The 26,309-nt window shown below is 36.1% G+C and overlaps 1 protein-coding gene across 3 annotated transcripts in view; it reads right to left on the bottom strand.

Moving 5' to 3' along the window:
• Positions 1-26,309, bottom strand: part of LOC138704814 (somatostatin receptor type 2-like) — a 175,015-nt gene that overhangs the window by 80,867 nt on the left and 67,839 nt on the right. Inside the window, exon 1 of one of the 3 annotated variants that reach the window (XM_069833095.1) lies at positions 24,036-24,184. The exons of 1 other annotated variant lie outside the window; for it this stretch is intronic. The gene's annotated coding sequence lies outside the window, so the exon portion shown is untranslated. Of the gene's footprint in view, positions 1-23,923; positions 24,185-26,309 lie in introns of those variants that run through there. One more of the 3 variants, XM_069833093.1, reaches the window with a different exon arrangement.

The raw sequence follows: 26,309 nt of genomic DNA, 5'->3' as shown, positions 1-26,309 counted from the left end.
AATATCTTTACCTTTTGTACTGAGAACTGGTAGCGTCACCCACGATCGTAGCTGACTTCACTTCCATCCACAAAACCACAGGAACATACACAAAAGAAAATTTTTTGTTTGAACAACAGTGAAGTTTGTGGATAGACAAAGTACAGTACAGTATGAACATGTTAACAAAAAAAAAATTTACAGCACGTGTTCAAAATGCTGATTATGCACTTGACTAAATTTGTCTAGTCTTCTCCGAAAAGATTCAAGAATGTGCTTGAGCAATCCTGAGTCATTCATTATTCATTTGCTGGAAGGCGTCTACAAACTGATTTTGCATTCTTCAGGTGTAATGATGTCTCTTTTGTAAACTAGGCTTTTTTCATAACATCATACACAAAATTCAAAGGATTTAAATCCGATGATCTAGGTACAGGTCCTGATCTATCAATCCACCGTTCACTATATCATCTGTTTAGATATCGACTCACACTTAGAAGGAAATGGAATGGGAAGAGTGTGGCATACGTACAGCTCATGGATTTTGTCAAGACACTCGCGATGTGTATTACGGGAATAACGTTTCTGTGGAGGAGGGTAGGAGTAAAAGGGGAAAGTCGGGCTGTGTCTACCGACTTCGAGGCAAAGACTAACCCATTCCTCTATAATTCTTAAGTAGACTCATCCGATCTCGTGCGCAGTTCTGTAGGAAGAGTGGGGGAGAGTCTTGACATAATGCGTGAGCTGTACGAAACATGAATGTTGCCGTATTATCATATCTAGGCGCTAGTTTCACTGACCGCTCCTACCAGCAAAAAATGGCATTATCTCGTAAACGGTTAATTTGCGGGCCCATGTTTACTGGAACTATTTTGTTTTTCTTCGTTTTTACTTTTCATTCCTAAATATTTGATCATCACTTTTGAAACATCCTGTATTTGACCATCTCACCAGATATTCTTTGAGAACTCACGTGATTAAGATGTAGTCTTCAGTATTCTTTATATTCTCCTATTTAGAGCTATTCCGTCTCTTCGCTAATGTTCCAATAGTTCTTTTATTGCAATTGTAGTCAGTGAAGACGATTATGTAATCTTCGACTCAAAGACAAGTACTGGAAAAAAAAACAGGAATAAGTTAAAACCTTGGTGAAAATGTTTATCAGTTCTATTCTTTCCTGAGTGAAAATATAAAAACCATATAGATATTTCATAACTTGTATATTTTTATGCTTCAAGAATATTCGAGATACTCGTAAAAACAGCGCCTGCTTACAGCTCATACGATGATGTACATCATAAGCGTGAGAAAATAAATATACGCTACAAAAGCCTTGGCTTTATCTTTTCCTGTATATGTCACACTAATAAAAGAAGGTGTTCATGAATTTTATTCCATCTTTGGGGAGGCCGAAATGTAGATGGGAGGATAATATTAAAATGGATATGAGGGAGGTGAGATATGATAGAGACTGGATTAATCTTTCACAGGATAGGGACCGATGATGGGCTTATGTGAGGGCTGCAATGAACCTGCGGGTTCCTTAAAAGCCACTTGTAAGTTGTAAGTAATTGCAATATAGTTAATTTAAAACAAAATTACTGCCACTATCATTTAAAACGGAAATTTTAATACAGTAGTGTGTTTGAGGTTTAATGTTTAACATTTAACGTACAAATATACGCCGTCAGCAGAACGGCTTGCGGTGGTAGATCGTTTTTGTGATAATTATTTCTCATATTGATAAAATTACACTTAAAGTAATGAGAATGCCTCATACTGGTATTTACGTGTATGAAACCAATTGGTTAACAGGTTAGGGATGAAATGAAGGCTGAATAAAACTAAATACTGCATATTAGACATTACTTTTTTCTTTTACTTTATTGTGTTATAAAATATAATATAACGTAATACTAATTAATGCGTTTCACACGCGTGCCGAGATGAAGTTCATGAGACGCACTGCAAGAGTAACAAAATGGGACCACAAAAGAATGATGATAGCCTAAAAGAAATTAAAAAAACGAAACAAGTATTACAATACGTAAACAATCAAATGAAAAACTGGGGAAATCAAGTCAGAAGGATGGATGAAACACGCATCCCGAAACAAATCCGGCAGTATGCTCCTCGTGCAAGATTCGTTGGCTGCCCGGCTAACAAGCAAACATTTTGATGGAATCAGATAAAAAAGTTAGTTTTTTTTTCTTTCACCATGTTAATATGTCAAAAAAGTGCTTGTACAAATTTTGGCCACTCGACCGCAATTACAAGGCCGTCCAGAAAGTGATTTTCCCTGGGGTCGTTTACAGAAAAAAATCACAATTGCATGGAAACATTTATTGAAACAGATACAGCAATTGTTGCGCTATTTGTCAACATATTCTCCACTGGAATTGAGACATTTGTCATACCATAGGACCAATTTTTGTATTCTTGTGTCATAGAAGTCAGCCGCCTTGGATCGGAACCAGCGTCTGCACCTCTCTGTCGATCCCATTATAGACAAATAGGGTAAATTAGGGTTCGTTGGACAGTCGGGCATGTTGGACACTTTGTATTTTAACGTGTTACCTCGCCACTTGTGGGCACTACATGCTGCTAGAAGTCAATGACGGCAGTAGCCCCACTCGTGACTACTTCCGTCATTGACTTCTAGCAGAATGTGGTGCCCACAAGTGGCGAGGTAACACGTTAAAGTACAAAGTGTCCAACATGCCCGAATGTCCAACAGACCCTACTTTACCCTATATCAATTCTGGTTGGAAATATGTTGGAAAATTGCTCAACAATCGCTGTGTTTGTTCCAATAAATTTTTTTCACTGAAATTGTGTTTTCTTTCTGTTAACGGCCCCTGGCGAACTTATTTTTTATGGCCCTCGTAATTGCGGTCGAGTGGCCAAAATTTGTGATAAGCAAATCTTTTGACATTATTAACATGGTAGAAGAAAAAAATTTAACTTTTTTATCTGCCCCTATGAGAATATTTGCTTGTAAGAGATGAACTGATGTGAGACCGCAACAGACCACACGGCCTAATACATGTTTTAGATGATGATGATGATGGTGAAACAGGCCGAATTATATAAGATAAAGTTACTCATAATAATGACAACAATAGAGGCCTAGTAATAATAATAATAATAATAATAATAATAATAATATTGCCGATGGTAAATTTCGTGCAATAAGAAAATGATAAAAAGGTGTAAACGACAAATTATTATTCAAGTTACATTAGAAAACAATCTACTAACTCAATAAATAATTGAATTACAGTAGGCCTATCCGAATGGAAATTTTGGAATTTAACTGAGTGGGGCACAGATGACCCAGCACTGCGAGTTATTGAGATCTATTGCGGTAACCGATATGGAATAAATTCATGTCACAGATCCCCTACGCGCACCTCCCTACCACCTACATGACTCCCTTAACGACCGGTCCCTACAGCCGACAGAATCCTTATACCATTCCTGCTTCGGCAAATTCCCCAGGGCCCCCTGTCGGTCCCCCCAAGTAGGTCCGCCTCGGGTGCCATTGCAAAAGCCATCCAACGTCGCACAGTGGCCCGAATATTAAAAAACATGGTCAAAAATATCTCCCTACTTACAATCTACATTATGTCATGCCCAATCAACAAATAATTGTTTCAAATGAGAAATATAATGAATTTTAACGACTTACATCTATACCGGACCCCACCTCCATCACTCGTCTTCAGAATCAGAATCTCCCGAGTCCTCGCTGTTGGGCCCTTCAGGTGTAGAGAGCAACTGGAGCACTTGCAGTGGTAACTGTGTTCTCTTCTTCTTGGGGAGTTCTCTTAGGTTGGAAATTAAAGGGTCTGATGCAAAAATAGTCTATGGAATAAGTCAAAGTTTGTAGTAATTCTTGACGTCTTTCTGGTGTGATCTTGTTGAAATCTTCTAACAGTTTTGTTTAATGATTCCATTGCTTCCTTGGATAATTCTCCTATTGGTAATAAAGCTGATTTTACAATAGATGCTCCATGAATAAGAAGTTTGTGCACTGTTGGTGGCATATAATACTATGGGTATAATTTGGCGAACAGCTCTGCAGTCTTTCTGCAGTATATATTGAATCGCGATTCACTTACATTTTGAAAATACGAAATTGTAGTAAGAATCCACTGAATCGTGAAATTAAATCATAATCAACTCCAGTTATTTCAGATACTTCTTTAGTATTTTCGAAAAATCTTCTTGCCGTGTTCCCATCATTTGTGGTCCCATATCCAGGCTTCGGTGTATCTATAATAAGCCCTAATCTATTTCGAAATGCATCTTGAATAGTTTTCTTTCTTTTCTTCATAATTTCTCGACTTCCATCTCGTACATTTGCCTACCATTTTTTAAATTCAAGCCGGTAAGATATATGTAGTATGCATTCAAAAAACCTTATATGTGCATGTAGAATTGATAATCCAAAGACAAAATTGGAGGATCTTCTGACTGTTGTTGTAAAAATTCAAGATTATTCATTTGTGAAATTTTTGCACCACAGATGTAGCACTTCATACTGGATGACTTGGCTAATGCATTGCATATTTTCCCGTCTATCATAGATAAAAAGTAGTGAAAACTGAATTGTAATGTTACCTAATGTAAATGGTTGCAAGTCCTGTATCTGATTTTCTACATATTCTCTCTCTGCTTGGGCTATTTCCGTTGTCTCGTGTACCCACTGAAGGCGAATAGGTCTGCAGAATCGAGTTGATGAAGGACGGGGATTCTTCCATGCAACATCTCCACTTTCAGTACCAACCAAGCGCAGGGGAACCAATGACGTAAGGAATAAACTTTCATCACTTTTCTCTTTTTGATGCCATATCTGTTTATATTGCGAATGACCAGAGCTGCCGTCAAAACGCCATTTACAATGCAACAAGTAGTTTTTCTCCGTGTTACTTAAAGGTGAAATATTCAAGAATCTATAAGCTGTATGATATAACAGAGACTGTAATTTGACCTCAAATTCATGTTCGGTCACTTGTATGCCTTGGGGGTAAGTTTCTTTTTTAGCTTCTAAAACGGATTGATAACTGGGGTAGAGATCATGATTAAGTGTAACAGCCATTTTTCTTACTGTTTTATATTGATGTTTGGACAGATTTGAATCTATTATTAGTGAAAGAGCTTCTTCATTTGTGAGTCTAGTACTTTCCTTTTTTTTCTTTCCTCCAATAATCACGAATTCTTTTGCCTCTGCTTGGTGTTGTGGTTGTTACTTCTTTTAACAATTTGGCTGCTGCTTCATCACCTTCTGACCTTAAACTAATTACTGAAGCATAAGAGAGCTCTTCAGAAGACACATTTTCTCTCGTTTCTTTTGCTTTTTTTCGTTTAGTTCTTTCACTTAATTTTCCAAATACTTTTGTAGGACGACCGCGACCCAGCTTTCCCGATGTGCTTGGAATTCCAGTATGCTTTTTCGGCGTTGATACAGATGAAATATTTTCAGTAGGCAATGTTATGTCATGATCTAACCAACGAGAATATCTGTTTGAAAAATTTGTTTCACTATAACCACACTTCACCCATCGCTGATAATACGGAAGACAAAACTGTAGTCTGATGACATTGTATAACTTTTTTGTAGCACTACAATCAGTACTAATTTCAAATTTATTAGTCAAATATGACGTGATATAGTTTTCTTGTTGCTTACGCGATTCGTTTCTCCGTTGTCTAATTTTATGGTGAAGTTCACGGCGACTCACAGAAAAATTCATTTTGCACTTGCACAATAAACACACCCTGAACCACTGAACGTATCAAGATGACTGAATACAGTTAGTGAATACACTAACTGTATTCAGCTTGGAAAGAACCCCCTTTTAAATGGAAAGTAAACAGAACGCGAGTTATGACTATGAGCTGTCACAGTTATGGCACATGAGGATTGAGGAAACAGCGCGCAGGGGTAGTCTTGGGCACGTAGAGTTTGCCCTTGGATAACCTTGGAGATGAAACCTTCAACATTCCCTAAACGAAGGCTTCCCTTAACAGCTGTGTAAGTTTCACAGTGTACATATTTATACATTTTTTTAAAACTCTCTATATATTTAAGTATCTTTTTAAAAATAATACTTGACTTTAAAAAATTCTAATTAATACTAACACATAATATTAATTTAGGCGTTAGTATGTATAATGTAAAAGACATATAACATTATATAATAAAAATATTTACTATTATTTTTATGCATTTTAAAACTTGATCAGGGCTCTTTTAAAATCGCATCACTAAGGTAAAATTACACAAGTTAGATTTATGTCACTTTTGAACAAATATATCGTGAAACCTGTTTGTTATTATTAATAAATAACCTGTGATTTTAGAAGGTCAAGTATTGTAGAATTATTAGAATGTGATTTAAAGATCTGTATCGAAGTTGAAAAATTGATTTTTGACCAGCTTTTAAGCGATCCGGACCACTGTGCGTCGCTTAACTACATTCCACGGAGGACAGTCGAGAGAGCCAGCAGCTTCGGGAGGCCGCCGGTAGAGTGATCTGGAAAACCAGAAACGGGGTTATGAGGAAAGAATTATGGGGGAGGAAAGGAAGTGGCGAAGGTCAGCGGGGTTCCAATCGCCTGATAAAGTTACATGATATTCAACAATAGGAGGAGGGAAAAACTCCGAAAAAAAACTTACCCAGGCAACTCGCAGTCACCGGGAATCAAACCTAGGACCGCTGTGTTCGGAGTTAGACTCGGTAACCACTCAGCCACAATGGTGGACTAGGCCTATCCGATTGAGATAATCTAAAATGTTGCTGAAGCAAGGAAATTACCTGAAGCAACAACATTTAATTATTGTGACTAATGAAATAAACTGAGTACGTGACTACAGTGAGACAATAAAAAAACTCGTAGTCGCAAAATAGATTGACTAGCTACTTTAATTAGGAGCAGGACGGCCAATAACTGCGGATGTAATCATCGCAGTATCAATACGCACGACGTCGTCGTTAAGCCGGGACACATGGATGTACTCCTCTCATTACAGCATATCTCCACCAGATCAATACTAATAATATCCATTAAATCCTCCCGCAACCTGCTTCGCAGTCGTGACTATAGGGCTTCAAAAAAAGAGAGTCCAAGCCTCCCTGTGCGCCCTAACTACTTGCAGTATTAGAAAGTGTGGCATACGTAAAGGCAGAGACTCAGTCCCCATGTGTGTGTGTGCAAACCACTGGCATGTGTTGCAATATAGATTAGCAAATGAATGTTTCTTCATAATTACGTAACTCCCCTTGTCTTAGGCGCAATTCACGCAGAGAAGACGTATGCAGGACGTGCCTCGGACGTCGGACGGAGACATGACGCGGACATGACGTGAGCAAAGCATACTGAAGGGTCAAAAACCCCTACGACTCTTGTGCGTCGCACAGCTTTCGTAATGTCTTCTTCAGACGATGAGGATCCCCTGACTCTTGTACAATTCGCACTCTTAGTGGTTTGAAAAAGGAAAAATGTATGGCATAGCTTATTTATTTATTCATTTATTTACACACTTATCCATTCATTTATGCATTTATATATGTATTTATTTATTTTGGTAGAGTTAAGGCAATGAGGCCTTCTCTTCGACACTACCAGAAGTGAAATATACATTGAAACCTTCATTAATTCATTTAGTGTTCTGCCAAGGGCAGGTCTTTCACTGCAAACCCAGTTTTCTCGAGTCTTTCCTATTTTCTGCCTTCCTCCTTTTTTCCTCATATGATCCATATATCTTACTGTCTATAATCCGATATCTCCTTCTACTCCGAATTCTTCTCCAGTTCACCATTCATTTCAGTGCATCCTTCAGTAGACAGTTTCTTCTCAGCCAGTGACCCAACCAATTCCTTTTCCTCTTCCTGATCAGTTTCAGTATCATTCTTTCTTCATCCACTCTTTCCAACACAGCTTTCTTTCTTATTCTGTCTGTCCAATTCACACGTTTCATTCTCCTCCATATCCACATTTCAAATGCTTCTATTCGTTTCCCTTCACTTCGTCGTAATACCCATGTTTCTGCCCCATAATGCCACGCTCCATATAAAGCACTTCACTAGTCTCTTCCTCAGTTCTTTTACCAGAGGTCCGCAGAAGATGCTCCTTTTTCTATTAAAAGCTTCCTTTGCCATTGCTATCCTCCTTTTGACTTTCTGGCAGCAGCTGGTGTTACTGCTTATAGTACACCCCAAGTGTTTGAAGCTGTCCACTTGCTCTACTGCCTCATTTAGAATTCGTAAGTTTATCTTCTGTATTTTTCTGTCTATGAAGATGCTCTTCGTCTTATTTGCATTTCACCAAATGTAGTAATATTTGAATATAAAATCGTTATCATGCACATTAAGGAGCTTACATATTGTATAACGAAATATTGACTAATACGATACATAAATAATTACAATTTATATCCTATTTCCACTTTATAATAGTCCTAAATTATAATTTATACAAACACACAGAATAACCTATTAAATTCGGCTAACGCTCACAAATCAATTCCGTGTAAAAGTATGCAATTTTAATTCTTAATTTAAATGGATTAATTGTTCGGCAATACCTAACATGACGAGGTAAGGTGTTCCATAGCGACAAACTGACACGGTCAAAGGGGATGAACAGAAAGACATACGGTGACGGAGAATAGATAGGTAATAAACTCTGATGCTGATTCCATAAAGTTGTAAGATATTCAAAGCGAGTTCTCAGATATTTTGGAGTAGAAGATGTAATAAAAGAATTGAACATGTATCTCGACAGTTTCCACAATTCGCCGGTGCTCGTGTAAAGGGGGTTAAGTATGATTTGGCTAAACTGGAATAAGTACAGATTTGAACTATCCAAATTACTTTTCTCTTGTGTTAATGGGATTAAGCCATTCTTCTATCTATGATGCAGTTACAGTGCTCCATATTTTGTAACAGAGGAGTTTTGTTCAGTACCAAAGGAGAGAAGTTTACATACGTTGCAATTTTACTTAACTCCCTTTACACGAGCACCCGCTAATTTTTATATAATATTCCACTAATATTTCAATGCCACATCACACTATCTCTTCACAAAATTGAATATTAAATTCAAAATCGTCGCGAATTTTCTTTTACAGTCAGACGCCACGTGTCGCTTTGAAGGGGCACTCGTGATTCGAAAGAGACGAAGCGCTGGCTTCGGAGTGGCATGTCCCCATCCCGTCCTCTCTGTATCCTTCGAAAAGTCAAGCCAAACAGCGTATTCCGAATCTCACCGGACCGGTGGACAAAATGACGTCATGCTGCAGCGAAATAGGAACAAAACTGCTGGAAGGATCGATGGCTGTCATGGCGACTGTATAAGTTGTTGTCTGTGCTACGCTAGCAAAGTTTTGCGAAATTTCCGTACTGCCATCTCGTTCAAAGAAAAGAGAGTATAAACAATTTATTTTCTGAACCGGTAGTAATAACTGGTCCGTTGACATGTTCTCTCATAAGCCATTAACATATTGTTTTTACGTTGTGCTCATTTCAAACAATACAGCAGAACTAAAGCAGAACACACCGCCATGACACAACAGTGCACGATGTCATTCGTCTGCTAATTCCCGCCCTATACAAGAACTAATCAGATTAACTGATGGCGGCTGATGGAGACGGTCACCACCTCTCCAAGCTGATGGCACCGGTGGAGCATCAGTTACGCCATCGGTGAAATTCAGAACACCGTGATGCCATCAGATTGCTCAGCGCTGAGAATCGGAATACGCTCAAACAAAAGTTCGACTGTTTAGAAAACATCCTTTAAATGTCGTTTTACGCAGAAATTTTTATAGAGGTATATAAATATATAGCTACAGAGAAAATGCAACCCTTAGTTAATATTTCGCAAGAACTGAGAAGAAGTTCTAATTTTACATCTGTAACCGCAAGAAACAGCCACTCCTTTTCGTTGTACCTCACACAGATATGAAATGAATATCCACGAAGTGAACGACCGCGTGCTCTGGAGCAATAAGTAAGTCAGGTTTTATGTTACGGCACTTTTCCACCAACAACGCTGCGTGTTTCAGGTGGCCAACAATCTCGGCGTTACAGCGGTCTATCTCTGCTTTGCACACAGACGCCACAAGTCGTAATTCCAAACAAAATAATAGGCAATAACTTTCCAACAGACCCAAAAGTCGCATTCAGAATAAGAAAATATATATATTTTTTTTTTACCGTTTGCAGAATAATTTTCAACGTTTTGGATTTATTAGGCGCAATATAAGTCACGCGAATTGTGGTTAGAGTACAATTGGAGGATGCCATGAAATAAAGATGAAATATATCTGTCCTAAGTGACATCCGACTCAGGATGTTACATTTTATTGTGATAGGCGACTGTATTTTAATCTTTTACAGATAAAAATATTATTACTAATATTATCAATATTACTTTGTGACTTAAGTTCTTTACAAAAGAGTCACAGCACCCGCCAGTTCCTTAGCCAGCTGTTATTAGGAAGAGGAGTGCTTTGTTCTTTTTTCTATTTCTCCATGGTGTCTGTATAATATTTTCCACCCATAATACAATTGTGGAAAATCATAAAAGGTATGTAAAAATTCAGATCAGATAGGGTTAACAGGTACTCGTCTGAGGATGGGCCTTGGCTCTATGGAAGCTGAAGCATGATAGCAACCTGTCAGCATCGGATTCACTAATACCACCCTGCTCATCTGTGGAACTTGGACAATCATCGCATAAAAAGAGTGGAAGTGATCTAACTGTGCAGACTGAAGGGGGCAATCGAATACTTTAAAATAAAAAAAGCATTAATTCGTGTTGTAATCAAGTGCATGTTTGATTAGAAAACTAGACTGAATATCTGCATAGTTTGCCAGCAGCACATTGATGGCTCACCTACGAATACACACATGAACTTAGGTCTGAAAAGAAGCGTTCCGTCCCTTAGTCACTGAAGCGGGGTTGCGAGATTTCCTAAGTGAAGGAAATAACGATACATTTTCCATTTAATTTGAAAAAAAGAAGTCCATTTTTTTTTTTTTTTTTTTGGAAATCTGAAGAGGGATAAATTATTCCTCATGAGTTTCTCTAATGATAAGAGTGAAATCAGGATCGTACAGCTAGTATTTATGAAATAAAACAGTGCTAACACTTAGAGGAAACTAGTCTTTTGTGAGAAAATTATTCATTAGAAACTGATATGGTACCAGTAATTTTTGTTGTTGTCTATGAAAGGCAGGAGTCGTCATCTCAGTGCACTATGGTGCAGGCTCAATTCTGTCTCATACACGCCAACTGTGCAGTAGGAGTTGAGAGTAAGGAATCAGGTGAAGGCAATGGTGTGCTTTCACATGTTGAATCCTTTTAATCAATCTGTAATAATTATAATCAAAATAAATACTTAAAAATATGAATTATACGAATACTTATTTGAAGAATAACTGTAAAATAAATAAATAAATAAATAAATAAATAAATAAATAAATAAATAAATAAATGAATGAATGAATGAATGAATGAATGAATGAATGAATAATTTTGAGTTTAATATAGCAAATAATATTGTACTTTTCTACTTCATATTAAAACATTTTTGAATTACCTAAATAGTTTTCTTTATTTTAAAGTAATTGAAGGGTTCAGAGCCATAGTGGGCCAAGCGCCATTTATTAAAAACTGAGAAAGCAAGGGTTAATGTTAAGTGGATGCAATAATTTAATGAAAATTGACATATAATTTAGTTTTTAATGTTCATACTTTATATTACTTGCTATATTTTTTTATTTTAGTAGGTTATTTTACGACGCTTTATCAACATCTCAGGTTATTTAGCGTCTGAATGAGATGAAGGTGATAATGCCGGTGAAATGAGTCCGGGGTCCAGCACCAAATGTTACCCAGCATTTGCTCGTATTGGGTTGAGGGAAAACCCCGGAAAAACCTCAACCAGGTAACTTGCCCCGACCAGGAATCAAACCCGGGCCACCTGGTTTAGCAGCCAGACGCGCTAACCGTTACTCCACAGGTATGGGCTACTTGCTATATGTTTAACTGAATTATGATATTCACTTAATTTTAACCCTCGCTTTCTCCATTTTTAAAATATGGCGCTTGGCCCACTATGTCTCTGAACCTTTTAATTGGCAACAAACAGGCCTATAATGTATTTTAACTGTGACAAGATATTAAACAAATCGTACTCATTACTAATATTTAAGTCATGTCATTCTTTTGTTAAAGTCTTGTGAATAAACTAAAATTAATTATCCATTTTGTATCTGACACTATACATAACAAAATCAATATTTAGAACTACGGTATTCTTATTTACAATAATATACGAAACGTATTATTCTTTCTCTTACAAGACTAAAGTAAATTATTATTATTATTTTTTTTTTTGCTAAATATAGAATGATGAAGTTATTTTCCCTGATCATGAACGTTAGTTTTTTTTTAAGTTTTAATTCGTTCTTCTCTCGGTAACTTGTCAATGTCAGTGTCATAGTTCGTGTACAACACAATCGAAATTGTAAAATGATGGTTAGAAATTTGGCTTTTGTGATGGAATTTAGTAAAAATAATTACTGACGCATATACGTGGTCCGGAATATATATAACATTTGGGCAGCGCGCCTATGCAGACGAAGTTTTTCTCGGGGGTGGGGGAAGATGCATTATAAAATTCAACAAGATTATATTTGAATTTATATTTGAATTCTACGTCATTTTTAAAATAAATTAGGCCTATTTCCATTTGGTATACACCATTTAAAATATTAGAGTAAATAGGAAATTAAATAGCAAAAATGTGAAAATACCACTCAAGTTTTACCACATCATGGAATATAGTTTCAGATTCCATATAAAGGTCCTTAAATACTAGAGAAATTCTTCAAGTGTTTGTGGTAGACAGTTTGAAAAACCAAAGTCAACTTTAGTGCTTCCTTTTATTGCTGGACGAAAGCAATTCGTTCTTCTCGCTTATATTGCTCTTAATCATTCTCGTGACAAGTGGAATAATGGCGTTGTAGGTTAAATGTCTTTCGATTATTTAATACCTTGGCACTAATCAAGCACGTGGATATTCCTTCACATTCCACAAAGCTGAATTGTTCAGAGTTGCCTTTCGTGAGTTTCCTCTTTGAACATATTCCTGCCGACCGGCCATCACTGCACTCTGAAGTAAATACGTTGGCTTCACCCAACACACTGCACAGTATTTCCTCCTCAACCAACGACTCGGCGCTCCGAACTAGTGCTCAGGCCAGTCAATGACGGCTGATCTAAGGAATAAACTATTAAAACTTGCTATGTTATACTATTCCCACCCTGTATAGAGGGCATATTAGGCCAAAGCAAGCCTAAAGCCTTCGTTTTTCCGAACCGACGCATGCGACGTGCGAAATGCGAGGCGCGCCTCGCACAAATCCGGACTATGCAAGAGATAGTGAGTTGTTTCTATAACTGCGAGGTGCGCAGACCTCGCATTTCGCAGTTATAGAAACCAGTCACTATCTCTCGTGTAGTCCGGATTTGTGCGAGGCGGACCTCGCACCTCGCATGTCGCATGCGTCTATTCAGAAAAACCAAGGCTTAAGTGCATTCATTCCTCCCCGAAAAGCCAAGCCAAGGCCGATTTCCATAGGATAGTGGAAGGTTAAGATTTTCATATTTTCTAGACAATCGGCATTAGTGAATGAAGTGCACTTATTTATGTAGGTACATAATGGATACAAACGCATGTACACACTATCCTTCGCACGAACTATATGACCATTCGTACTACAATTATGCAAAATTTAAGAGATACAAAAATAAACAGAGTGAAACGATAGGAGAATTAACCATTAACGTACATTATTTGTATCCAGTACCATTATTACCCATTGTGAGCCTACTAAATAACATTTCCCCTCAGACAATTCCATTCTGAATTGGTCGAACATACATTTCTTCCACACACGCATAGAATTTGACGACAGTAGGATGCCAATCATACTTGCGTGCAGCATTTACCCCCCAAAGAACCCTGAGGTAGAATTAGTAATATGAAAGTGGATATGGATTTAGAATGCGGGTTAGGGAAATTGATGTGTTATGTTGTTGATGATGTTCTTATAGCAGAGAACGAGGATAACCTACAGAGACTTCTGTACTACACTCTATACCAGATGCCTTGGAGCAGATATAAACAACGGAACGATACGCAAGAGAGCGCGGTTCACACGATACTAAATGTCTGTGTATGAATTAAGTGACCAACTACGTTCATATAACGAAAAGTGAAAATTAAAGAAATATGCCTTTTAACATACCTTCTTGGATCAGTCACTAGTTGTACTGCTGTCGTCTGCTCATACACCGCACAGATGCTAGACGCAATAGAACTGTAGTAGTGGACGCGTCTCTGAATACAGTCTCGTAACCAGGATATGCATGAGCTAGTGTCTACAACTCTCTCAGCTAAGTAATGACTCGCCAGCCAATGGGAGAGCAGCGATAACATGAGATGCATCGAGACCCTTGTTATGGTCTGCTCCAAAGACATCTGGTATAGAGTGTAGCTTCATCTCAACTGTCAGAAATTTAATATGGAAACATCTATTAATAAAACAAAAACAATAACAATTAGCAAAATATAATTTCGATGTAAATTATAAATTGACAATAAAATAACAGAACACGTCATGAATTTTAATTACTTAGGTATTAACATTACCAGTCAAGGAAAGCTAATGATTAATAATTGAAGAAATAAATTATCAGATAGTAAAAGCACTGAAAATAGCAGGGTGTCTTAATGGAAAAACAAATATAGACTATGAGAAAAGAAGCAAAAGTAAGATTTTATAAAGCAGTGGTTAGACCTGTAATGAATATGCATTAGAAACAAGAACCGAAACAACTCAAACAAGACGGATGTTGAACACAAATGATATGAAAATATTAAGAAAGATAAGTGGCAAAACATTATATGACAGAATCAGAAGTGAACAGATAAGAGAGGTGTGGAGTAGAACCGGTACCAGAATAGAATGGAATCATAACGTGGATAGAATGGCATCGGAGAGAATCGTTAGGATTGCAAGTGATAAGGATCCAAATGGAAGAAGTCCAGGAAGATAAAAAAGAATGTGGAAGGACTTTATTTATGAATAAATCAGGTGGTAATGGTAATGCCTACATGAAAGAGAATAAGAGAATAATAAGAAGGACCCTGAGGTGGCTGAACTGTCAGACCTTCGACCTGTCATGCAGGCAGATGTCTGTATTACAGTATAACGTTTGTCTCATTGCAGGAAGATTTTTGTGTCCAACCGGAAGTACCTATCAAACAGCAACACCCTCGACTCTCTTCACTGCGAATGCATGGTCTTTTACAAGATACATATGTGACAAGGTTAGTTGGTTAGTTGAAGAGATATCTAAGTGACGTGAAGCCGAGAATCTTGAATCATTGAAATCTTTTCACATATTCTTCGGCCTCACATCACTTAGATATCCCCTCAACTAACCCACTAACCTTGTCACATACCGTGTAAAAGACCGCGCACGCGCAGTGAAGAGAGCAGAGGGTGAAATTTATTCAATCGTGTGTCGCTGTTCGATAGGTACTTCCGGTTGGACACAAAAAACTTCCTGCAATGAAAAAACGTGTACTACAGCTAGGCATAATTGAAGACATAGCAATTCCGTTGTCGACTCGCTCATGACGTCACTGTTCAGCAGCATAGAGTTCAGTGCTTAATCCCCACTCCAGTCTGACCGTAGGAGCATTTGGTTTCTGTGCACTATGAAATGTTTGTTGTCGCGCTATACTCGTCCCTTGTAAATTGGCCGGTGTTGACTTCACGAACTAGCAGAGTGAGTCATTCCCTTTCAAAAATTCTTCGATTCCCTCAATGCCCCGCGCCCAGAAATCGCCTACGATGTCTTGCATACGACAGTGGCTACATCAACGCTCAGAGGTCATGCAACATGGGATGCGAAGTAGTTTGTCCTGAATTAACTATAGTGGTCATTATGCTCGTAAACAAGACTTTGTAACATTACTCATAGCTTTTTCGTTGGGCGTAACCACAATGTTCGCATCATATCTGGAGTCTAGCGCTATTCCCAGAGGTCGGAGTACTGCTGTCACGAAGCCGAGAGCTGAAATGCAACTTCTGTGTCAAGTAAAGTAATCTAGGCAACGTTAACTATTTAAATGTTAACATTTTTATCTATATGCTGTGGAACAAACACCAGTTAAGGAAGAACATCCAGCTTAAATATATGAAAACTACGTAAATTATTTTTTTCATTTTTTCAAGTCTCCTTTACTGAATTAAGTAGAAAATTTAGAAGATTATTAATCACACCTGCATTTACAAGAATCATTACATGGATTTTTGTCCTGCCAATTCTGGAAGGTTTTGGCAACAACTTGAATCAGCATAATTAACTTATTTGCAGCGTAAATAGTAACTTTTATTATTATTTTTTTATTTTTGCTGAAAATTTTCATTAGAAATATTTTTTTTATATTTTTTTCTGTTAGTAATAGAACAAAGATATTAATTCATATTGTAGATGATGACATATATAATAACCACACAAAAGTTCATGCAATTATCTTTAATAGCTTTTGAGTTATGAGGGAAATGATTTGAAACTTTTACATTTCGGAGAACGAGCGACAAACTTACCAAAAGACGGTGCTGTTTCGTACTCTTCTGGTGCATATTCTTGACCATAACTCGGAAAATAATGGACATATTTAGAAAATCCTTTCACATACAAAAAGAAGAAATTCCATACTTCAGATTTGGGACAAAAAAATTTTTGGACCAGTTAAACTGGTTGTATTCCCTTGAGTTGGAACTTTGACGATGGGTGAAGGCATGATCGTGGAAACGAATTCTACCCAGAAAGTAAATAATAGTGTTATTCTCATAGAATCGAACCTGATAAATTAGTTACAAAATGTAAACTGTAACACGTATTCGTTTCAAATCATTTTCGAATCAAGCGATCTAATGTCACCATACGTGCAGATGATCAATAAATGACAATAGCAATCTGTCAACAATTTAAACATCAAAGATCATAAAAGTGGCTATTTCAGTGGAGAAATTGTGCCAAAAATGTAGAAATAAACAATAAAGATGGCATATTCCACTGAAGAACGTGTGTGTAAAATTCACCTAGGAAGTATTTACGTCGATTGTTCCAGAAAATAGGAGACGTATGGTGCAATACTAGGAACACTTTAGAGAGTTGAAAGAAATCGGCGTGGCGAAAGTCTTGGAACATCCAACATACAGGTAAGATTACACTGCCTGCAATTTCTGGTCAGTTCCAACCATGAAATAAGAGTTGTGAAGCAAGAGTTCTTGAAGTGGTCAAGAGTTTAAAATCACCTGATACATAATCTTTTTGAAGCTGACGAAAATAGTGTACAGCAGTGGCAAAAAACCGGACCCACGGAATAATCAAGGTTCCCGAAATGAGCCATTGTGCATTCCACGCCCGCATTCACAAGATAGCGAGTAATCTATTGATATTGTTGTAGTTTCGACTGCTGACGTAGCCCATTTCGAAAGCCATTAGAAAATAAGCTGGTAAAATTCATATTCTGGGAATAATAAGTTAGTTAAGTAGTAAAATATCGCTTCAATCGAAAAGTATTGGGAATAAATTTGAATAAGGAACAAAAATAAGTTTTCTTCCCAGGCAGGATTCGAACCACAAAAGTCTTAGTTACCAGTCTATCGTGCTGTCACTGTGAACAAGGCTCTCAAATCAGCTACAAGGGTCGGTTCGGTTTTTTTGCCACTACTGTACATCGTGTGTTTTAGAAGTAAATAGAGAACTGTAATATGCATTTGTTCTCAAGAAATATATTCGATATGATATGATGATAGAGACTGGATTAATCTTGCACAAGATAGGGAGCGATGGTGGGCTTATGTGAGGGCGGCAATGAACCTGCGGATTCCTTAAAAGCCATTTGTAAGTAAGTAAATAGACAGTCCCCGACGACTGTGAATAGGACGGCACTTATACCCCTTACACTCTGTATACAGGAATAATCCACACACGATTGAGGAACTGGAAAACGCTAGTATAGCTACAGTGGAAAGGATATGTGAAGCAACACTGGCTCGAGTAGTAAACAAATCTAAGTATTCAAATAGTTTTATTATATAGAAATTAATATTTACTATATTACATCTCCATCTGAAAATTATTCCGATAGGAAGATTTAAAACAATCTTAAGCAGTTCACCTTTTTCAATTTTTTATAAGTATAACAAATATACTTAATAAACTCTGACAACCAATATCATTTCATGTATTGTCACTCACACTATCGGAAAATTATGTTCATTTGAAGACGGTTTTCACCAGAATTTATTCAGGGTTATTGAGCCTACGATATGGCGGTAAGGAAAAACGCTGATAAAACAGCGATGAAGAAACTCGCTTTTATTTAATTTGTGAGTCACAAAAATTATCTACCTTATTACATAAGTTACAATCTTAGAAAAATAAAATAAATCCACATGCCTACGTCTCTATTTAGTATTTAACTAATTTGGTTAAAACCTTTTTAATTTCATATTTCCATAATATAACATAATTGTACTCGTATTGTTTCGCAATTCATTACCTGAAATTAGATTGTCCGGATTTGGTTGTTTTGTAATTGGAGTGATGGGAAATGAATAGTTACGTAATTCTGAGCTTGATTATTTATAATTAAATTATTTTGGACTGAATGATTCCATAGTGGATGCTTGCTTGCAGGTTTCCAGAATTGGACGATTTAATATTGTATATTTTCATTTTGATGGTTTATTATTAGGTATCTCACAATATTGGATTTGAAATTGGATATAAAATTTAACTATTTTAAATTAGTTTACTATGTTTTACTCCCACGCCGTAGCGTCGCGGTCTAAGGCATCCTGGCTGGGACTCGCGTTACGCAATGCGCGCTGGTTCGAGTCCTCATGGTGGAAGAAATTTTCTCATGAAATTTCGGCCAGTGTATGGGACCGGTGCCCACCCAGCATCGTGATATACTTGGGGAATTACGATAGGTAGCGAAATTCGGTTGCGAATACCAGCTATAACGGCTGGGAGGATCATCGTGCTAACCACACGATACCTCCATTCTGGTTGGATGATCGTCTACCTCTGCTTCAGCATGTGGGCGTGAGGACAGCAGCCGGCTGGTCGGTCTAGGCCCTTCACGGGCTGTAGCTCCACGGATTATTATTATTATTATTACTATTATTATCATTATCATTATTATTATTATTATTATTATTATTATTATTATTATTATTATTATTATTATTATTACGTTTTATATATGCTTCAAATTTGATAGCCTCATAAATGCACTATTTTCATGTGGCGAATTATGGATATGATGACTTGATATGCATGTCTTACTTCAGATCTGTATTGTTCTCTCGCATATCAGAAAAAGTTGTAAGTAAACGACTTATGTATGTATGTATGTATGTATGTATGTATGTATGTATGTATGTATGTATGTATGTATGTATGTATGTATGTATGTATGTATGTATGTACATGTCATTTAAGTAGAATAATTCAATTCACAAGCATAAACAATTCATCAATTGTGTAGAAAGTATGAGTATGTAGAAATTTGGTTAATTCTTTTCTGAACCTTTTCTCGTGGTTCTTCAAATCTTTAAGATAATTAGACAGTGCATTGAAGACTGTTATACATGAATAGCGAACTCCTTTTTTAAAACATCTTAGACTAACAGAGGGTAGATGAAGATCTGATTTATATCTTGTATTAAAATGATGAATGTCTTGATTAGTACTGAATTTATCTTGGTTCTTAATATACAGCATCATTAGGGAAATAATGTATTCACAAGGTAAAGTCAAGATTTCTAAGTTTCGGAAAATATTTTTACATGAGGTCCTTTTATGCACACCGGCCATTATTCTTATAGCTTTCTTTTGTAAAACAAAAACGTGTTTAGCTTCAGACGAGTTACCCCAGAATATTAATCCATATTTCATTACAGAGTGAAAATATGCAAAGTATGACATTTTAAGTAAGTTTATATCACCAATAGTAGATAAGGATCTTAATGCATAACAGGCAGAGCTCAATTTACGAGTAATACATTCTATATGCGTTTTCCAGTTCAAGTGATTATCCAATTCTAAACCAAGAAACTTTGTGCTTATAGATTCTTTGAGATGAGTTCCATTTAATCGAATACTGTAGGAAACCTGAGCACTATTGTGTGTACTAAATTTGACTGCACTGGTTTTATCAACATTAAGTGCTAGTTTATTTGCATGGAACCATTCATTCATTAGATTCAGCACTGTATTAGAAGTGTTTATAAAATGATCGTATTGTTTGCTTGAAATAATTACACTTGTATCATCTGCAAATAAAATTACTTTAGATAAATTGTTTATGGTCAAGGCTAAATCATTAATATAAACTAGAAACAACAATGGACCTAAAATTGACCCCTGCGGAACACCATGTTTAATATTTTTAAATTCTGAATAAGTAACTTTATGACTATTTGGTACATTTATTTCTACTTTTTGTTTTCTATTTGATAGGTACGATGTAAACCAACCCAACATCTCATCTTTAATACCATAAAACTTCAATTTTTTTTACTAATATACTATGGTCTACACAATCAAATGCTTTAGCCAAGTCACAAAAAATCCCACCTACATGTAGTTTCGAATTAAATGAATTTAGTACAATTTTATATAGCTCAACTAAAATATGTTTTTATATTGACTTAATCTGTTTACTATGTATTGTATTTTTTTTGTTTAGCATAACTGATGAATTGTATGTACTGTACATTGAATAGTATACTGTATAGGTCAACTGATGAATTGTTTAAGCTTATAAATTGAATTAATCTACTTCATATGAATTGTATAGCTTAACGAAAATAAGTTTGTAAATTGAACTAATTTGATTGTATATGTTTGTATAGTTTGGCTGATGAATTGTATATGTTCTTAAAATGATTACTAGTCTGTGTAGCTCTACTGATGAATTGTATATAGACCTACTGTAAATTGAATGGTAATATGTATAGCTCAACTGATGAATTGTTTATGATTGTAAATTGAATTAATCTACTTGATATTAATTGCACAAATTTGTATAGCTTAATGAAAGTATGCTACTTTGTATTGTATATATTTGTATAGTTTTGGCCGATGAATTGTATATGCTTTAAATCGAATAGTAATCTATATAGCTCTACTGATAAATTGTTTGTGTTTCTAATTTGAAGTAGTTTGCATGATATGTATTATCAATTTCTGTATATCACAACTGGTTGAATTGTTTATGCCTTAAATTTAATTAATTTGTTTTGTATTATACATATAGCTAAAACTTATGAATGATCGTTTGCGTTTGTAAATTTACTAATCTGATTGGCTATGTATTGTATACTTTTAGTAGAGCCATCGATGTAGCTCAGTCGGCAGACTCGCTGGGCTGCTGATCCGGAGCTGCGTTCGGGCTTGGGTTGGATCCCCCTTTGGTCTTTGGTTTCTTCCAAGGTTTTCCTCAGCCGTGGGACTGAAGCCGGATGGTCTATGGCGAATCTATGGCGAGTCCTTGGCATCAACCCCTTTGATTTGATTACCTGGTTGGGTTTTTCCGAGGTTTCCCCCACCAAAAGGCAAATGCCGGGTAATATTTTGGCGAATCCTCGGACCTCATCTCATCTCACTACATCTCGCCAAAATGTAAAAAAAAAAAAGAAAAAAAAATGTAAAAAATTGCACAAAATTGTAAAAATTGTAGAAAATTACTAAATTGTAAAACTATAAAAATTTGTAAAAATTGTAATTGTAATATTGTAAAATGTTGACTTGTTCCACATCTTAAAGCTTCATTGCTCATGTAAGATCTATGGAATAAAATAAATGAATGAATGAATGAATGAATGAATGAGTACACTTAAACTATTCTGATGATATGATACAGAAAATAATTAGAGAATTTCACTAAAATATCTATTTTCATCATCGATGTGTCCAAACAATCGTTTCTAGAATATATTTCATTTTACAGCTATTTTACTTATTGATTTCTAGTCTTAATCCTTTATTTAATTTTTCTTGAAAGCAAAAGTGGCTGAAGAAAATGCAAGCTATAGTCACTTTTCTCATCACAAATTACATATTCCACCAGAATTTAAATGGGGAATCTTTGGTTATAATATGTCAGAACGTATTTAATTCCACAAATAGGTAGAAATTTGATTTCTGTTCATATCACACATCTCAATCCGTCTATAAAATAAATAGACTAGTCGACCTGGTTGGCGAGTTGGTAAAGCGCTGGCCTTCTATGCCCAAGATTGCGGGACAAAATTCCAGCACAACCGGCGACGCTGATATAACCTCTGCAGTTGCGAGCGTCGTTAAATAAAACATAACATTTAAATAGACTATGGATAAAGAAACGTGATTTATGGTTATATTATCGTAGTAAATTACAGAATATTCGAATAATTTAATTACAGAAGCTTTCCTTATTTTCTTTTGAAATGTACCTACTTTCTTCTAAACTGCCGTATTTGTTTCATTATCTTGATTCTCATTGAAAGCGTGTATTTAATTTCCCTACAATTGAAATGTAGTTGACGAATACCTAATTTGTGGACAATTTTTTGACGAAATTTAAGTGCAGAATGTTTGTCCACTACCACCTAGAATTTATTTATTTGTATAATAATGTACAAATTTGATTTCTGCTTATATCTTAGAACTTGAAGCAAAGAGATTTCAAATAAAGACATCTTCTGGACTGTAACACCGAATATAGGACTCCACTATGTGAAGTGATCAAAAAAATCTTGTTGCTACAGACAATTTATAGACTTGCTAAACTTTATATTTAAAAGACTGTAGATACATATTTCACCATTATCTGTGTAAAAATAAGTAGTATAGCTAAGTAATATACCGTATAAAAAAAACTAAAACCCTAGCATACCGCTTGGTGAATTAGTGTTCTTTTCCACGGATATTTAATAAAATAAAATAATCTTAGAACTTAACTTGTTTAAAACTGAATATAGTTAAACTTATGTAATTATTATCACGTTTTCGTCTTAAATTACAGAATCTTCTAACAATTTAGTTGAAAAATCTTTTATTTTTACCCCTTGAAAATTATTTTTCTAAACTACTCCATTTATATTTCACGAACTTAATTATAATTCAGAACATACTAGCTATACTTAATAGAAAGCAAAGCTAGTTGAAGACCTGGCTTACGATTATTTTGAAGTCAAAATTACAGAATCTGTCAATAATCCAACTGCAGGCTATTTAGTTTTTACTTTTTGAAGTGTAATTTCTTCTGAAATGTCTCACGGATCCAACGTCCATTTAAAACATAGAGAAATTATTTGATTTGTTTCCAAGGTGGAAGTACTGTAGTTGTCAAGAAATTACATTTATAGTCTATATATCCGTCATACATTACTGAACATACAAATTTTCACACTCTGAAAACTTTGGCTTAAAACTGAGACATGTATTTTCTTGTAAACTACTAGAAAAATTTGACTTCTTTTCAGAAATGATCATTTATGTTACATATAATACTAAAATAAACGAAGAAAATCTCATTTATATTGACTGTTTGTCTCAAATTACATTATCAACTGACGATCTAATTCAGAAATGTTCGGTTTTTAGGCTCATCAACTAGTTTATATGTTATATAGGACAACTCATATGAATAGCATGATAATTTTCGGTTTCATTCAAGCAGAATTAATAAATTTACACCTCGAATTTACACGTATGCAAATTAATACACATCATATGTTCAGGATAGAATCTCAAAAGGTTAAATTATCTTAATAAAACTTACAGTATGAAATAAATGTGTTAAAGTTAGTTTCAGTCAGATGTTTATGAGTACACACTACGTTTTTCGAGTCTCCGTAGCACACGCTGTACCGAGTAAAACGGAGGCAACTTACACGGTTGTCAACTGCTAGACCGCCGCGCACCGACTGTTCCCCACACGGTGATAGACGCCAGCTCTGTGACTGCCGCCTGAACGTGAAGAGGCCGCGCATGAGCGTCGCGACGTCTCAATCTGAGGAGAGCGTCGCGCGTGGAGGTCCGTTCCCACAACCGCACAGTGTCTGTTTGTTACCTTTAGCTGCTCTCAATCTTGTAATGAATTTGAAAGCGCAAAGATAAGATCAAATTTATGAGTGCCGCAAAAGAATACACCAGAGTGTAGTGTTGATGTAAATAATGTTAAGCCCAGTATATACAATTTATATAGCAACTGCATATAGCCATGAGCATTCCTAAAGTAACGTGAATGATAAAGCCAATGAAAAACAACTGAATGTAGGAACCTTTGCTTATATTTCCATCGCGTAGGTAACATTTAAAACTTATGTAAAATTAAAAACTGTTTAAAATTTTATAAAACTTCGGGATAAAATCATAGTCAATATTTATAAATGAGTGGAATGCTTAAATTATAAGAAAATAACTCATATCTGTTTCTATTTCATGAACAACACTTAACGAAAATCTACACTTATACCAGTGTTGCCACATTTAACGATAAGTCGCCAAACCTAGGGAATTTTGAATCAATCTCGGCGACAAATTTTGTAAAATACAATTAGCGATTTTTCTGCTGATATTTATATTCTTACACTTATTCCTTTCTTTTAAGTTAAAACATTCAACTGAAGTACCGTAATGCACTTCTTTTTTAGAAGAGGCATGGGTGCATGTTAAGAAGTCTAATGATTCATACGTGAAATTCCTGATCTCATATATTTGTGATCAGTGATCAGGGGTGAAAGATGCTGATTCAATGATTCTCACGGGTTAGGTCTCTCTTTCAATGCTACGAGCGTATTCCGAATCTCACCGGTGAGCAATCCGATGGCATCACGGTGTTCCGAATTCCACTGATGACGTCATTGATGCTCCACCGGTGTCGCACCGGTGCCATCAACTTGCAGAAGTGGTGGCAGTATCCATCAGCCGCCATCAGTGAATCTGATTGGTTCTTGTATAGGGCGGGAATTAGCAGACGAATGACATCGTGCACTATTGTGTCATGCCGGTGTGTTCTGCTTTAGTTCTGCTGTATTGTTTGTAATGAGCACAACGTAAAAACAATATGTTAATGGCTTATGAGCGAACATGTCAACGGACCAGTTATTACTACTGGTTCAAGAAATAAATTGTTTATGCTCTCTTTTCTTTGAACGAGATGGGAGTACGAAAATTTCGCAAAATTTTGCTAGCGTAGCACAGACAACAACTTGTACAGTCGCCATGACAGCCATCGATCCTTCCAGCAGTTTTGTTCCTTATTTCGCTGCAACGTGACGTCATTGATGCCACCGGACCGGTGAGATTCGGAATACGCTGACTGCTCCAACACTCATAAACGGTGGCAACTTTGATTGGCACGTGATGAGTCGCGAACTGCAGCTGATGTAATCTTGGTTCTTCCCCGCAACGCGGAGATTTTCCACTCCGAACCGACCCGAGGCAATTTGAGTTTTGGAACTTTGTGCCGATAGTTTGTGTGAAGCAAATGAGACTGTAGTTTTTGCAAGTTTTAATATATTTAATATATATTTAAATTAAAAAGTGTTAGATTTCACAAAAAAATTGTGGTCAAACGCTTAGGTGAAAATTTATACACTTACAATTTACCAGGAAGCGTAGTGTCAATGATTGGATCAAGTGCAGTGTATTCACAATCAGCTGTTCCCACATCTTCCACCTCAAATCACAGCCGTCAACAATACAACCTGCATATTGTGGAATTGCTGGAAATGAAACTGCTGACTTTCTTGCCAAAAAAGGATCCAATTTAATTCAGAATACAAATACAAGCCTACCTTTTACATCCATCAAAAGACTAATTAAAAATAAATATAAAATCAAGCAAAACCAAGCACTATGTACCAAAGCCAAAGATAAAAAATGGAGCATTTTAATAAAAAAAACAGATATTATTCCAGAAATCCCACGTAAATCTGCAGTAGCAAAATTCAGACTGCTTACAGAACACGATTATTTGGCCAAACACTTGAATAAAATAGGAATTTACACAAATCCAAATTGCCCTCTATGCAACAAAGAAAAAGAAATGACTGAAGATCATCTACAAACCAGTGAACTTCTACCTGATGGATCCACCACAGAGAAATATTGGAGAGCAAGAACGCTCGCTAATGGCTTCGTTGCTAAGGCCCGGCATTAGA

This window comes from Periplaneta americana, chromosome 8, assembly GCF_040183065.1.
Source record: "Periplaneta americana isolate PAMFEO1 chromosome 8, P.americana_PAMFEO1_priV1, whole genome shotgun sequence".
NCBI classification, from domain to species: Eukaryota; Metazoa; Arthropoda; class Insecta; order Blattodea; family Blattidae; genus Periplaneta; species Periplaneta americana.
The sequence above is the reverse complement of the archived record's forward strand: the minus strand, read 5'-3'. Positions and strand labels throughout refer to the sequence as shown.